The 14,526-nt window shown below is 41.4% G+C and overlaps 2 long non-coding RNA genes and 1 other non-coding gene across 3 annotated transcripts; all 3 read left to right on the forward strand.

Annotated features, from left to right (window-relative positions):
- Positions 1–1,700: 1,700 nt before the first annotated feature.
- Positions 1,701–4,111, forward strand: LOC139838544 (uncharacterized). The gene is made up of 3 exons (XR_011755770.1): positions 1,701–1,780; positions 2,495–2,596; positions 3,884–4,111. It is a non-coding gene; the product is annotated as an uncharacterized lncRNA (long non-coding RNA).
- Positions 4,112–5,753: 1,642 nt separating this feature from the next.
- Positions 5,754–5,847, forward strand: LOC127328054 (small nucleolar RNA R64/Z200 family). The gene has a single exon (XR_007868960.1). It is a non-coding gene; the product is annotated as a small nucleolar RNA R64/Z200 family (small nucleolar RNA).
- A 1,758-nt stretch (positions 5,848–7,605) lies between these two features.
- LOC139838563 (uncharacterized) lies at positions 7,606–13,508 on the forward strand. Its single transcript, XR_011755966.1, has 5 exons — positions 7,606–8,411; positions 8,992–9,060; positions 11,955–12,144; positions 12,810–12,900; positions 13,099–13,508. It is a non-coding gene; the product is annotated as an uncharacterized lncRNA (long non-coding RNA).
- Positions 13,509–14,526: the final 1,018 nt, after the last annotated feature.

The following is a 14,526-nucleotide window of genomic DNA, read 5'->3' on the forward strand; positions in this document are numbered from 1 at the left end:
AGCCATGTGTCATGTCATCTATAGCTAACTTAGAGCCAATATGTACAATAGTGAGCTATAAAAATGTGCTACTTTATCAATGCATGGCCCACCTTTCACTCTCACAAAGTGACTAGGAGCACGTGCTAGAGCTGGCTCTTGCATAAGAGCCCACTCCTCTTCTCTCTCCACCTCTCTCTCCTCCAACTAGACAAAAATATATTATTCTAATCCTTATAGCCAGCTGACTAGGACTTATTGTATTTGTTCTAATGATCTGAAGAGATACTTAACCAGTGGATAGACCTAATGATAATGTTTCTGAACATGGATAGCTTTGCCTTTTATTTCCAGGTAAATGACATACTTCAACGCTGCCTAGATCTCATGGATCGATTTAGCGAGTTCTTGGAACATTGTGAAAATATAGGTAGACCACATATATTAGTCATTTGTGTAGTTCAGTTTGTTGAATGCACTTTCTCTATACTAGATTTTATTATGTTGGGTTCATTTTTTTCATTTCTAAATACTTCTTCCATCCATAAATAAGTGAGTCAATCTTTTTTCTAGATATGGAGGTATCTATATTAAAATACATCTAGATAGATCATCCGCATCTAGACAAAGTCGAGTCACTTATTTATGAACGGAGGGAGTAGTTCTTTTAATCCGTAGATGGCTTTGCGGATGGTGTCATCAATAAAAATAAGTGATCTATTACTTCCTCGCCGACTGCCTAGGTGGTCGCCTCGGAGGTCCTGAAAAGCTGTCCGTGCTGGCAACTGGCAGCTTATGCGTGGCATGTTATTTGTATTGTCAAGTGGTAGTCGACGTTCCATTTTTGTAGTGTGCAATGCCGATGATCTTGTGTGTGCTGGAATTTCACATGTGCTGTGTGCATTACTTTATTATAGTATATGTGATTTGAATGTCCAGAAAATAGGAGAGGTCGTGCCCATTTTTTGATAGTCCTGCTAGTTAACTGGATTTTACTATATATTAGCTGGCTTAACTTGTACAGAAGAGGAAATTAAGATAACCAAATGCGTACCTAGCTAGCTAGACACAATTGATCCAATCAGCATGTTGATTGATTTCGGGAACGCGCGCAGGGAAGTTATGGCTTGTAGCTCCTTGTTGCAGAAATTCCGCTGATAGAGTATAGTATATGAACCGTCTTCACCCCAGGCAATGCCGCAGAATTCCCCCAATTCTTCCTAAACCTATCCAGCTTCCACCTGTCTCCTCGAGCGGCGCCATGGCCCTCGCGTCCTCCTCTCCATTCCCAGCGCCGCTCCGGCGCACCATCTCCATCCGGTCCTCCTCCTCCATCCCATCTCGCGGGTGGACACAGATCGACGCTCACGACTGCCGCATCGGCGAGCTCGCCGGTGGGAGACTGATAGAGCAGCGTCGATCCAACATGACGCCATGCGGTGGCCATCGATGAGCCACGGAGGGCTGCAGATCGATGCCGCCGTGGCTGCGGCTTCCCACCAAGCGAGCTGCGTCTCCACCCGGACTACGGGACGGCTTGCCCATGGCTTCCTCGCATGGCCCTGAGAGGCCTCGTCCTCTTGATGGTTGCCACCGTCCGCAGGATGCTACTGGTATAACCAATTCCTCCTTGTGATCGACCTTATTCCTTTCAATACCATATATGCTACGGCCGTAGGGCTGGCTGCTAATTAACAAGCTAGATTCATCTTGACGATTTGTATCTCTACTCCATGCAGATCTCCATATTAGTTGAAGCAGAGTTGCAACAGCTCTTCACATTTGGTTGGTTGTAGGCAAGGTATAGATCGGTGCAGTAGATATATATCATGTATGGAAGCAGATCGAGCTGCAACCGCTGTTACGTACGGTTTGGTTGCAGTTTCATATCGTGCGTACAAGGGTTCCCCAGTTCTGAAAATTCTGTGTTGTACTAAAGCCATTCTTGTTGCTCACTTAGTATTATATTATATATTTATAAAAAATATGTAACACTGAGGCACTGTTGCATGAATGTTTCTTGTATGGGTGTAGAAGAAGTAGGTCAGAAGTGACAGGGTTTTCTAGTTTTATTTGGTTGATACCCGGAGTGGTCTTTTTGGATCAATTCTTCTCCAGAATAATACTATATGCTAGCAAAAGTAAACTATGTTGTCTATGCATAAACTAATCAATGATTTATGAGTTGCGGGAATGGTGTTTGATTAGTATCTTTTTGGGCTCAGTTATCAAGTTATAAATGAAATAGGGAGTGATGAGATACTATCTTAGTATCTTGACGCACGTCTAAACCTACCAGTGCCTACGCTCTGGTGGTTTAACTACCTGTGTTATCAAGTTAGCTCGAGTTTTACAGGATAAAGATTGCCATACAGCATGACACTAATATGCTAAACAAAATTTATCTTATGAGATATTACTTCTCGAACCTTAGTAGCTATATTCCTACTAGAACTCATCTTCTACCTGGACCACGCTTGGACTGAAACGTATGTGTCCAACTTCATGATATCAGATGCAGCGGATGGAAGCGACACACGACGGCGATGCAAAAGGCATGGCGGTTCAGTCCCGGACGTTCACCGCTTGGCTCGGCTTCGACTAGTTGATCTCCCTGGTAGGTAGCGCGGCCACCAAGCCATGACGATTCTGTTCCCTGCCTCCACTGTGCGGTACCACTTTGTTTTGTGATGATCTCGATTGGTCATTTGGCCCATGAGCCATAGTGTTGATCTGTTGAGGTTTCTGTGTAGCTGGGATTTGATCACCTAGCTATTGGTGGTGTGCAATGTTTATTTAGTTGGTTTCAGGAAAATTTACTTAGCTTATGTAAGCCCAAGTATTTTATTTCTATTGATCCCTCTTTTAAAACTTTGGTAATTGAGGGAATGAATTTCAATGGTAGGTACATGAGGTATAGTTAGTTAAAGGGGTACTGTTTCACATATGTTTAGTCTTTGCTTGGCGCCTTAGTATTTTTAGCTGTAGGTTCAAAGCTGGGTTCATATTGTCTCCAAATCTGGAACTTGCTATATATGTATATTGGAAGGCTTTTATTTATCTTTACAAACTTGATCGGCTTTTCTAAAAGTACATCTAATCAAGTATAAGTGGATATTTGTAATGTACAATGGTATGAGTACTTTTTAATGTATTCTTGTACCATCCATATTTGCAGCTGGAGTGTGTATATGAGGAGGCTGTCCTGTAAAATTGGAATTGCCTTTAATGCCTTGATCCAACTTTTTAATTAAGGAGATGTAATTATCTTCAGTTCTAAATGATTTGACATATTCCTACAACGAAAACCACCTTTGTGTGGGCAAGTAAATACATACTCCCTCTGTCTCAAAATAACTGACTCCATTTTGTCTATATGTGAATGTATCTAAATGCATGTTAGGTGTAGATACGTCCGTATCTTGTAAGTTGACTCACTTGGATCTATTTGAGATAAAAGGAGGGGAGGAAACAATCCATATTTTTGTTTAATGCTCAATTTACTGCCGCCCTCAAGTTCAGATTCAGTTGATTTCTACTGTTCATATTCATGTAGCGTTTAACTAGTAGACCATGTACAATTGCTTCTTTACTTTTGACCAATTCGCGTGCCTGATGCAATCTCGTACTTTTGCAGATTGTAGTAAAATCTGGTTTCTTATTCCACTGGTGATTTGACATGCTGTTTATTTTGTGAATGTACTCTGATACTATGATATGCATTTCTCTTTTCATGTTTTAACAAGTCCAATTCACAAGAAAGCTCTAGGCTCCTTGTTTGAAATATTAATTTCCAAGAACTACCTTTGCTCTGTAGGTTTCGATCAGCACATGGCATCACGTTTTTATGTTTGCTTGCAGTAAACAAAGTTGTGTAACCTTATTATCTTGCAATTGCACGCAGGAGGAGATTTTGGTGGTGCCCTTAGTTCCCGCAAAGTTCCTATTGCCGGCTGCTGCGTCCTCCGTGAGGCCGCTTTGCTGCGGGACGGCACGACGTCTAGTCTCCATCCTTTTGGTCTCTGCCAACATCCTCGCCGGAAATAAGGCCACGCCTGTCGAGGCCACGCAGCCGGTGAGACATCTCATCATTCGTCTTCAGCGCTTGTTACAGGACGCTCCACAGGTGTAGAAAGTAAGTTGGCGGCGCTAATTTACTAGTTCATGATTGGATTCTGCTAGTTGTCGTTTGTAGAATCATGTCTGCATGGCTTGGCCAGATTCGTCTGAGTAGAGGCTTACACAAAATTTATGTGCAAGGTTGGATAGTAGTTCGGATGTGGATGCTTACCTGATGCAAGCGGCTAGATAGTTCTAGAAGAGAACTAAATACTACCTCCGTCCCAAGGAATAAGGCGTACACGTATTTCAAGATGAACTTTGACCATAAAAATTGAGCAACAAAATCTTGATTATATTATAAGTAATTAGTATCATTGGATTGGTATTGACAAACACTTTCTAATGATGCTAATTTCGTACAAACAATCTTTATATATCTGAATCAATTCTTGGTCAAACAAAGTTCAATAAAGAAAGTTGTGTAATCTTGTAATTGGAGGAGACATAAGTTCTAAACTACTGGTTATGTAAATAATCAGGTATAGCATTTGGCAAGCAAGTTCTCACACTTCTGTGGATTGTAAAATTGTTCGTTTTCTCATTCCATGGTGATTTGAGTGTTGTTCACTTTTCATATTTTAACAAGTGCCAGTCAAGAAAGCTCCTAGAATCTGGAAATAACTAGGTCTTACTTACAGTAAACAAAGTTGTGTAACCTACTAGAACATAGAATTGAAGCTCCTAGAATCTGGAAATAACTTATCCAAGAACTAATTTTGCTGTGTAGGATTTTATCTGCCCATGGTATCACGTTTTTATGCGGCATTAAGATTTTTTTGTAATATTGTAATCTTTTAACTGCAGTTGTAGAAGATGGTGTCGGTGTCCTTCACCACCGCCAAGTTCCTGGCGACAGCAGCTGTGTCATCCGCGAGCCCTATCTGCCACACGCCGGCGTGCAACGTCTGGGCTCCCTACCTCCTAGTGGTCACCGCCAGAAACAAGGTTGCGTCCTCTGATGTGTGCAGCCTGTGAGACTTCTCATCTCTTGTCTTCGGAGCATGTTGCAGGACAACTACACAGGTGTAAGAAAAAGAACTGTCATGGCGTTGCTGTTTACTGCTCTCAATTGGATTCTGGGATCTGTCATTTGTAGATCTAGGACTGCATGACTTGGTTCAAAATTTGTTTGAGTGGAGGCTTGCACCAACTTGTATGCAATGTTAGTTAGTAGTTTGGATGTGAATGCTTACCATACGCTAGCTAGTAGCTTGTAGCTCCCTAACATGCTTTCCTCTGCTAATAATCATTCATGTGATAGTGTCTCTTGTTGTTGTTAAATTAGAGATCCAATGTTGCATTATATTAGAGGAGATAGAAGTACTACACTACCGGTTATGTAAATATAATCAGGGTTAGCATTTGGCAATAAGGATTGACATAGTAATAAGGCTAAGAATATAGTCAGAGAAGTTTTTCAAGTCAATAATACTGGTTAGTAAATATGGGCTGAAAACAGTGGTGGTTGTTCAAAGCGAGGTGTTAGTAGTTTATCTAGTTGTATTTTTCCGTTGTCTTGTCCTCTGTAGTTTATTGTAGGTATAGCTTGATATCCCGAGTGGAATGAATGATAACTACACATTGGTATGATTTTTTCAAATATATCCCACTGTCCCATTCTACCATTGGTCAACTTTGTGACCACAATTGCAAAACTGCTATGATGAATCATGAAATCAACACTGCATGTCAGACCTAGATATGCCACTATATTGATGAGAAGATATTTCATATTCTGAGCTATTTTTTTTGGTTTCATTACTCAGTTTCTACATGCATGTTTTTGTTCATAAACAAAGAGTTATGTTCCTTTGGTGCTAGTGGGAGAATTGTGTAGGTGTTGTCTTAGTTTGTTCAATTGGTATCTACATTTTATAATTATTGTCTACATGATTAGTTTACTTTGATGAAGAGTGGAGTTCCCCTTTTGTAACAACTGTTTCTTTTTTGATTTATCAGAAAATTAGCTAAGGTTATAAATACACAAAACTTTTTAATCTTTTTATGAGTTTCTATGTTATCTAGATGGAATACATCTTTTGTTATTCAGGCATGATTAAATATGTGAGGGTCAAATGATGATGAATAAACTGCACCAATATGATGGAGCAATGCTCCTGTGATAATACCTGATAATACCTCCACACATTTTCTGGTTGTCCATTTTATTAAATGTGGCTAGTCAACATGCAACTTTTAAACCGACTTCCTTGGAGCTAATCTAGTGGGATTCCTTGATTTAGTTGTTGACTTAATCAATGTCAATCTCAAACAGGATTATTATTTAATTTGGGCTAAACCTGGAGATTGAGTTCTTATTTAATATAAGCGGGTTTTTGTATTGCCATGTTTTGGATGTTTGCAGTTGTCGAAGATGATTTGGACTACTAGATCAATGTGGCTATTCTCTCTTATAATTCAACACAATTAATGATGCCTTATAAAGATTAATTATGTTAGTGATGAATTAATGCTTATGAAAAGATGAATTTCTATTCCAAAATTGTTTGGCTGAATTTGAAATTTATCCAGGGTTTGGAGCATGTATGTATACCGAAGGAAGTTGTGGTCCAGGGTTGCAACACTGAGGCACCGTTTTGCAGGTAGGTACTTGAGGGCATGAGCTAGACTTGTATCGATGTCCTCGACTTGGTAGCTAATCTAAGCTAGCATTTGGTGTATGTCTCCCTGGTTCTTTTTTTGAACCCATTCATTGTCTACGTTGCTTAGTTTTATGCTAGCATGTTCTTTAATTGGGAACGTAGCTCTACCTCCTCATTGTGGATGGGTTTGAGTTATCTTGTATGAAATTGTTTTCATCAATCGAGTGCACTACTACGACAGTAGTATTTTTTTTGTTGTTGACTGTTCTACCACTGCCTATCACTATTTTACTAGACCAGACTATGGACTTAGTGGTGTGGACTAAGATGACAAGATTGCGATCGTTTGAGACTCTTTAGATTTGAAAGTTTGAAGTTGGTGTTATTGGTACTTTTCTCTCTGTTTGCAATTCATCCATGAGCTTTGGGATCTTGTCAAACCATAATGCCTAGGTTCCAGTTGGTTGGCATTCTCTGACATTCTTTTTTTTCGAGAAAACACAAAAAGCCTTTGCGTTTCATTTCATTGAACAGAGAGAAGGTTTACAGTTACATGCCCCCTAAGGGGTGATACAACACGGTTGGGTAGGGAAGCAAACATGGAGGGAGCTAGTGTACATCCCAGGTCTGGGGTAGGATCATGCGTAGCCCTTGGGCTCCTGCCCTTGCCCAAGTTTCTTTTTGCTCCCTTCGAATATATTTTGTTTAGTGCACAAGTGCAGAACTGTACATGATGTCTTGCTTGGAGTAGATTTATGTATCATGTTTGTATGCTCCTGTCCGAAACATATGGAGATTGATTGAAAATAATGTGTGATAAACAATTTGTTTCTTGAAATGCTTTCAAACTGAGGAAACCAAACAAGTAGTACTCGCATATATACATTTGGTCTTGAATGTTCATATAATGAGCTCCCCATTGCTGGTTCTTAAGATTCTAATTATATGTAAATCTTGTTGTTACGTTTCATATTAGACCAACATTACATTACCCAGAGCATGTAAAGTTAATTATGTTTACTTGTAAAGAACAAACTGACATGCGTACCAAGCAGTCAGGAGAAGCACTAGAGCAATGGCGTCAGTCATGCCCCAGCTGCTGCCACCTTGTCCGTTGGGGTGTGCAACTAGCTTCTGTTGCCTCCGCCGACGGAAAGAGAATATCGAGGAAGTGAAGTGCAGCCGCAAGCCGCATTGTTGTCAGAGGTGACCTCGATAGCAGGCGTAGTAGCGAGAACCTTTGGTCTTGGCCTTGAGTTGTCCGGTCCAATCGGGTAACGTTTTTTCTTGTCATTTGTTGGTTATATTGTGTAGGTATTAAATTTTTTGTAGCCATGCATCATCGCACTCTGCTAGAATTTTTCTGGTGGCCACTGTCATTAAAATATTCAGAGTGGTAGCTAGATGTTGTGTTTTGTATCATGTTGCTTCAGGTTCAGGTGGGATGAGCATTTGTTTCATGCTTGCCGTTGGTGGTACCGGCTCTAGCCTATTGGCATACATGCTAATCTGGTTGTTCATGGTGGTTCCACTTCCATAACTAACTATGTAACTATGCTTAATATATTAAATAGTAAATATGATTTCTATTCCTCTCCAATTTTGATTTCTTCATTGTGTCTTGTCACAGTTCTTACCAAGAATTATGCAGGCATGCATTTGAGGAATGTCAACTAGTGTAATAAGAAGTGTGCCCACAACAATCAGGTGAACAGTTAGGTACTAGGAACTAGCTATACAAATATATAAATTGAGGTTATAGCTAAGCAAGCATTCATTTCCTGCTCCATTTGATTTTTTCTTCACCTAGGCACTCTACCTATCTATCTATGTGCATAGATTGATTGAACCAACAACCTATTGCTGCTGCATGTACCTTAAATTTGGCTACATGTTTACTTGTACACTTATTTTGAAATCGTCAAAAATCCTCACATTCTATTTCCTTTGAGCTAATATAATGGCCTTCCTTGATTTAGTAGTTGAGTTAACCAATGTCAATCTCAATCGAGCTTATTATTTAATTTGGGCTAAACCTGGAGATTCAATTCTTATTTAATATAATAGGATTTTTGTATTTGCTATCTTTCTGCTAGTTGTTCTTGCTGGAGATGTGGCTATTCTCTCTTATGATTCAACACTATGTGGCTATTATGTATTATGATTCAACACAATTAATGCTGCCTTATAAAGTTGTTACTGCTGAATTGATGCTTACCTGCTGAATTGATGCTTACCGAAAGATCAATTTCAATTCCCATTGGCTGACTTGGAAATTTATCCATAGCCTGGAGCATGTATGTATACCGAAGGAAGTTGTGGTCCAGGGTTGCAGCGATGAGGCACTGTTTTGCAGGTAGGTACTTGATGGTATGAGCTAGGCTTATATTGATGTCCTGGACCTGGGAGCTAATCTAAGCTAGCATTTGGTGTTCAATTTTAATCTGTGTCCTTGGTTTCTTTGGGACCCATTCAGTTTCTATGTTGCTTAGTTTTGTGCTAGTCCGGTCTTAAATCAAGAACTGGTCAAAGTTCTGCCATGCCACTTTGGATGGGATTTGAGTCATCTTGTATGAAACTATTTTCATCAATCAAGTGCGCTGCTACGATAGCTAATGAATGTTCTACCGTTGGCTATTACTATTTTACTAGACCAGATTATGGACTTAGTGATCTGGTTTAAGATGACAAGTCTGGGATCATTCAAAGCTTTGAATGTTTGAAGTTGGTGTGTTTAGTACCTTTCTGAGATTGATGAAAATCCTTTGCTTTTCATGAAGTTGGTGTGTTTAGTACCTTTCTGAGATTTTTCTTCCATGATAATTTTGTCTTTGTGAGAGGAGTCATCAAAGAAGCTCATAAGAAGAAAAATCATTTGCTTTTCATGAAGCTTGATTTTGCCAAAGCGTTTGATTCTATCCATTGGGACTACTTGCTTGAGGCTCACAGGCTTTCGGTTTTGGGGAGAAATGGAGAAGAATTATTTTCTTGTTGCTCTCATCTGCTTCTTCAAGAGTGCTTCTGAACGGCACTCCTGGACGGCCTTTCACCCATCGCCGTGGATTAAGGCAAGGCGATCCCTTAGCTCCCATGCTCTTCATATTGGCTTTGGAGCCTTTGCACAGAATCCTTAAGAATGCTGCAGCCGTTGGAATCCTCTCCAATATCTCCGAGCAAACCGACAGAATGCGCACGAGCTTCTACGCCGATGATGCAGCCTTATTTTTGAACCCTGTTAAAGAGGAAGTTAAAAGTGTTTTTGACATCCTGACCTTCTTTGGAAAAACCTCGGGGCTGCATATAAATATCAACAAATGCACCATCTTTCCCATTCGTTGTGAGATGCTGGACCAGGCTGACTTGATCGTTGATTCTGGCTGCAGTATTGGCTCCCTCCCCTGCACTTATCTGGGCCTCCCTCTCAGCTGTAGAAAGCCAAGGAAGATAGACTGTCAGAAATACATTGACAAGATTGCAAGCAAGCTTAAGGCATGGAAAGGGAAATTAATGTCCAGGAAAGGAAGGCTGATCCTTGTAAACTCCGTCCTCACCTCCTCCATGACCTATTTCCTCACAATCTTTGACCCTCCAAAATGGATGACTAAGAAGATTGATAGAATAAGGAGGAATTTTCTCTGGTGCGGAGAAGAAAATGCTTCTGGGGCAAAATGTATGGTTAGCGGCGGCAAGTGTGCTCTCCCAAACACCTTGGAGGATTGGGAATCAAAGACCTAAGTTCCTTCAAACAGAGCCCTTCGTTTGCGCCTGGCTCTGGTTTGATCGGCACAATGATGACCGGCCATGGCATGGCCTTCCACTCCCTGTAAGCTCGGATGACATGCTCCTCTTCCATGCTTGCACTATCCTCAAGCTTGGGAATGGAGCTAAAGCACTCTTCTGGAAAGATCCTTGGCATCAGGCCATTGCTTTGCAACACAGTTTCCCTGGCCTCTTCAAGCTTGCGTGGAGAAAAAATTTGACCGTCAAAGATGGGCTTACCAATGGCACATGGATGAAAGGATTGCAGCGCATAAACTCTCCAGAGCTCATTGATCTTTTTGTTTCTCTCTGGAACTCCTTGCAACTGATCACCCTTTCCCCTGACGAGGATACGATTTCGTGGACACAAGCATCAGACAACTATTACACAGCTTCTTCTGCTTACTCTGCTTGCTTTTTTGGGCGGATACCACAACCTCTTCTCGCAGCTGCTTGGGATGTCAAGATCGAAGGCAAAATCAAGTTTTTCCTATGGTTGCTGCTTCAAAATCGACTCTGGACTGCTGACAGGCTTCAAAAGAGAGGATGGCCTCATCAAGATCGCTGCTCCCTATGTGATCAGACCTTGGAGTCGGCCTACCACCTGTTCCTTGGATGCTCTTTTGCTAAGGAGGTTTGGCATGGTCTCTGTGCTTCTCATGCCGCTGTTGCTAATATTGGCAGTCGATCTACCTCCATTCTTGGATGGTGGAAAAAGATAGCGAGGTTCAGAAAGAGCAAGTCTCGCAGAGAGCACGCCGCAGTGGCTGTCTATGCTCTGTGGCATATTTGGAAGGAGAGGAATAGACGAATTTTTGAGAATATCTCGTCTAAACCTGAAGATCTGATTTTCCAGATCAGAGATGCGTTGGCAAACCTGAAGGCCGCTCACAACGAGTAGTTGGTTTTGTTTCTGTTATTTTTCGCCCTTTTTTCTTTACCTTTCCCTGGCTCTTGCCATTGTACAGTTTTCCCTCTTGATATAATGAAAAAGGAGAGCTCCTCCTGTTCACCGTCAAAAAAAAAAAATTTGCAATACATCCATAAGCTTTGGGATATTGTCAAACCATAATGCCTAGGTTCCAGTTGGTTGGCATTCTTTGAGATTCTTTTTGCTCCCTTCTTTGAATATTTTTTAGTGCACTGGTTTAGAACTGTACATGATGTCTTGCTTGGAGGAGATTTATGTATCATGTTTGTATGCTCTGGTGCAAGACATATGGAGATTGATTTAAAACAATGTGTGGTAAACAATTTGTTTCATTAAATGCTTCGAAATATGTCTAATTTGTACTTAGGGGTATTGTATATACATCTGAGATGTCTAAATGTTCATATAATTAGCTCCCCATTGCCGATTCTTTAGATTCCAATTTTCTGTAAATCTTGTTGTGATATTTCATATTAGACCAACATTACATAATCTAGAGCATGTCAAGTTACCTATGTTTACTTGTAACGAACAAACTCACATGTGTGCAAAACACTCAGGAGAAGGAGGATAACAATGGCGTCAGTCATGCACCAGCCGCTGCCGCGTTGTCCATTGGGGCATGCAACTAGCTCGCTGATGCCTCTGGCGCGGGAAGAGAATGTCGGGGAAGTTAATTGCAGCTGCAAACCGTAGTGTGGTAGCAGCGAGAACCTTTGGTCTTGGCCTTGAGCTGTCCAGTCCAATCCGGTAACATTTTTCCTTCTCATTTGTTGGTTATGTTGTGTATTTCTTAAATTATCTATAGCCATGTATCATTACACTCTGGCAGAATTTTTCCGGTGGGCACTGTCCTGAAAATATTCAGAATGGTAGCTAGCTGTTGTGTTTTGTATCACATTGGTTCAGGTTCAGGTCGGCATGACCACAATGACCATTTTGTTACATGCTTGCTGTTGGTGGCACACATGCTTGTTATAATCGTATTTCAGGAGGTCTGATTTGATATATAAGCCTAGTTGTACTTGTTGGAATTTTTTAAATCTGAGTCACATGAGTGGACATGTGCTTGGTATTTGATTACCTGAGATCACACAATTGGATAGGTGCTTGATCTTTCATTACCTGAGATATGGTGACGCTTCTATGATTTGGGCAAAGTAGGATATGTCATGAAATGTGTGTTGCACAAGTGTAGTAGTAGCAGTCGCACTTGACTTGATGTGCATGTAAAGTTTATCATGTCTGTCGTTTTTTCCTAATGGTAGCTAGCCGATGTGCATATGCTATAGCTGGTGCTGGTTCTGGCTGGATCCAAAACCTGTAATGGTGCCAGAACTGGCACTTGCATTGGTTTCACCATCGATCTTTTTTTTTTGCAATCTGTACCTGAAAGAATCATCTTACATTCCTAGTCGCTTGAGCTTGATTCATGGACTGAGCTTCTTCTTCGACCAACGGTAGCTGGATGCAGAGCTGGAGCGTCTTCAAGGGCTTATCTAACAGGTAATGTACCATCATAAACACTGTTTTCCTGTCTTGCCTTTTTTTCTCAAGGGATAACGAAAATGTGTGCTCATGGATGCTAATAATTCTACGGAACACACTTCCTCCTGTAGCTTTACATCCCAACTCCCAAGTAGTTTCTAATTGTGTCCCTCGTTTAAACAGCTGATGCTTATCTTGTTGGTTTGTGATTTTCAGGTATAGAAGAAAATGCCAAGACAACCTGAAGAAACTAGTTTATGTCCGTGTGATTTTTCTGGTCGCTTTGGAGTCTGACCCTGCCTGGAAAGCTGGCTTGGCCTTGGCGCGGTGCCACTGCTGGTGATGTGCTGCCTGTTGCATGTGTGTGATACTACTGTTTCGGTCCTTGTAGTGTCGTCTTTGTAATGCTCCAGACTAGGGAGTTTTGTAATGCTCCAGACCAGGGAGTTATAGTTATTGTGTAGCTAGATGTAACCTGTGGTACGTTTGCATTCTTTGGTACTTGACTAGTGTTTTTGTCTGGCCAGAATTTGCAAATCATGTGGGTTATTTGAGAAGATATGATTTGTGTTGCGTACACAGTAATGTTTGTTGCATGTTGTGAATGTTAAAAAAAGAGGAGAGGTTATGCCAATATTTTGAGCACCGTTGCTATCTATTTTCTGTTAATAATATGTCATCCATAATCAAGCTGAGCTTGCTGCTAGGCAGAGGAAATCGATTCAGTTATGTGATGGCCGGACTCTGATTAGCTGATGTGCATGTAATAGAGCATGGCTGTCTCGCCGGCAGTGCAAGGAGTCACGAAGATGTAGGTGGAGCAGAGTGTTGATATTGTGGTGATTCTAAAATCTACCGAGATTGCATTTGTTTAGGCCATCTAGAAGCAAGAATTAACCATATATCAAGGCGAGTGGTCGATGAGCAACAAGCTAGTAGCATGGTAGTAAGTAGGAGCTGATCAATTCCTAATTACCCAGTTGGCTTACTTGCAATTTTGTTTTACCTAGTTGGCTGATTTGATTTAGCAAGAAAATTAAAGGCAGCAAGAAAAGTTGCGACGTGCCTAGTGCATGAATTGAGTTCAACATGAATTACGCTACGTGCCTAGTGAGTTGCAGGTTGTGCTTCTCGTTGATCCGGTGGAATTATGGAGAAGCACGGTCCATATTAACTAGATCCAGTGAACTGACCAGCCCGCCCACCCTCCCGTAATTACAGGTCATTTAATCACCACAGATCGGAGACATGCAGCTTGATTGATTTGGTTCCGCAAGAATCGTGCATATGCATGTTGTCCACGTCACCGATCCGTGGGAAGATAAATCCCAGCAGCTCATCATCCCTCGCTCCCCACAATCAATGGGAAGGTGAATCAAGAGTAAAGCGAAATTAGCAGCGAGTACCCCTCGTCTTCTCCTCCTTCCCGCTCGTGCCTTCCTCCTCGAAATTTCAAACCTCTCCAGTTCGGCTCTATAAGTAGAATCCCTCGCCACACACCGCGTGTGGGTTGCGCGTGTGACTATGACTTAGACTTTGACTTTTACTCGTCGAGGAGAGGTGAGGTGAGGTGAGGTGAGCGCCATGGCTGGCGGGCGGACGACCCGACGACATCGAGGAGGAGCTGTGATGGGGACCGAGATC

This window comes from Lolium perenne, chromosome 1 (genome assembly GCF_019359855.2).
Source record: "Lolium perenne isolate Kyuss_39 chromosome 1, Kyuss_2.0, whole genome shotgun sequence".
Lineage (NCBI taxonomy): Eukaryota > Viridiplantae > Streptophyta > Magnoliopsida > Poales > Poaceae > Lolium > Lolium perenne.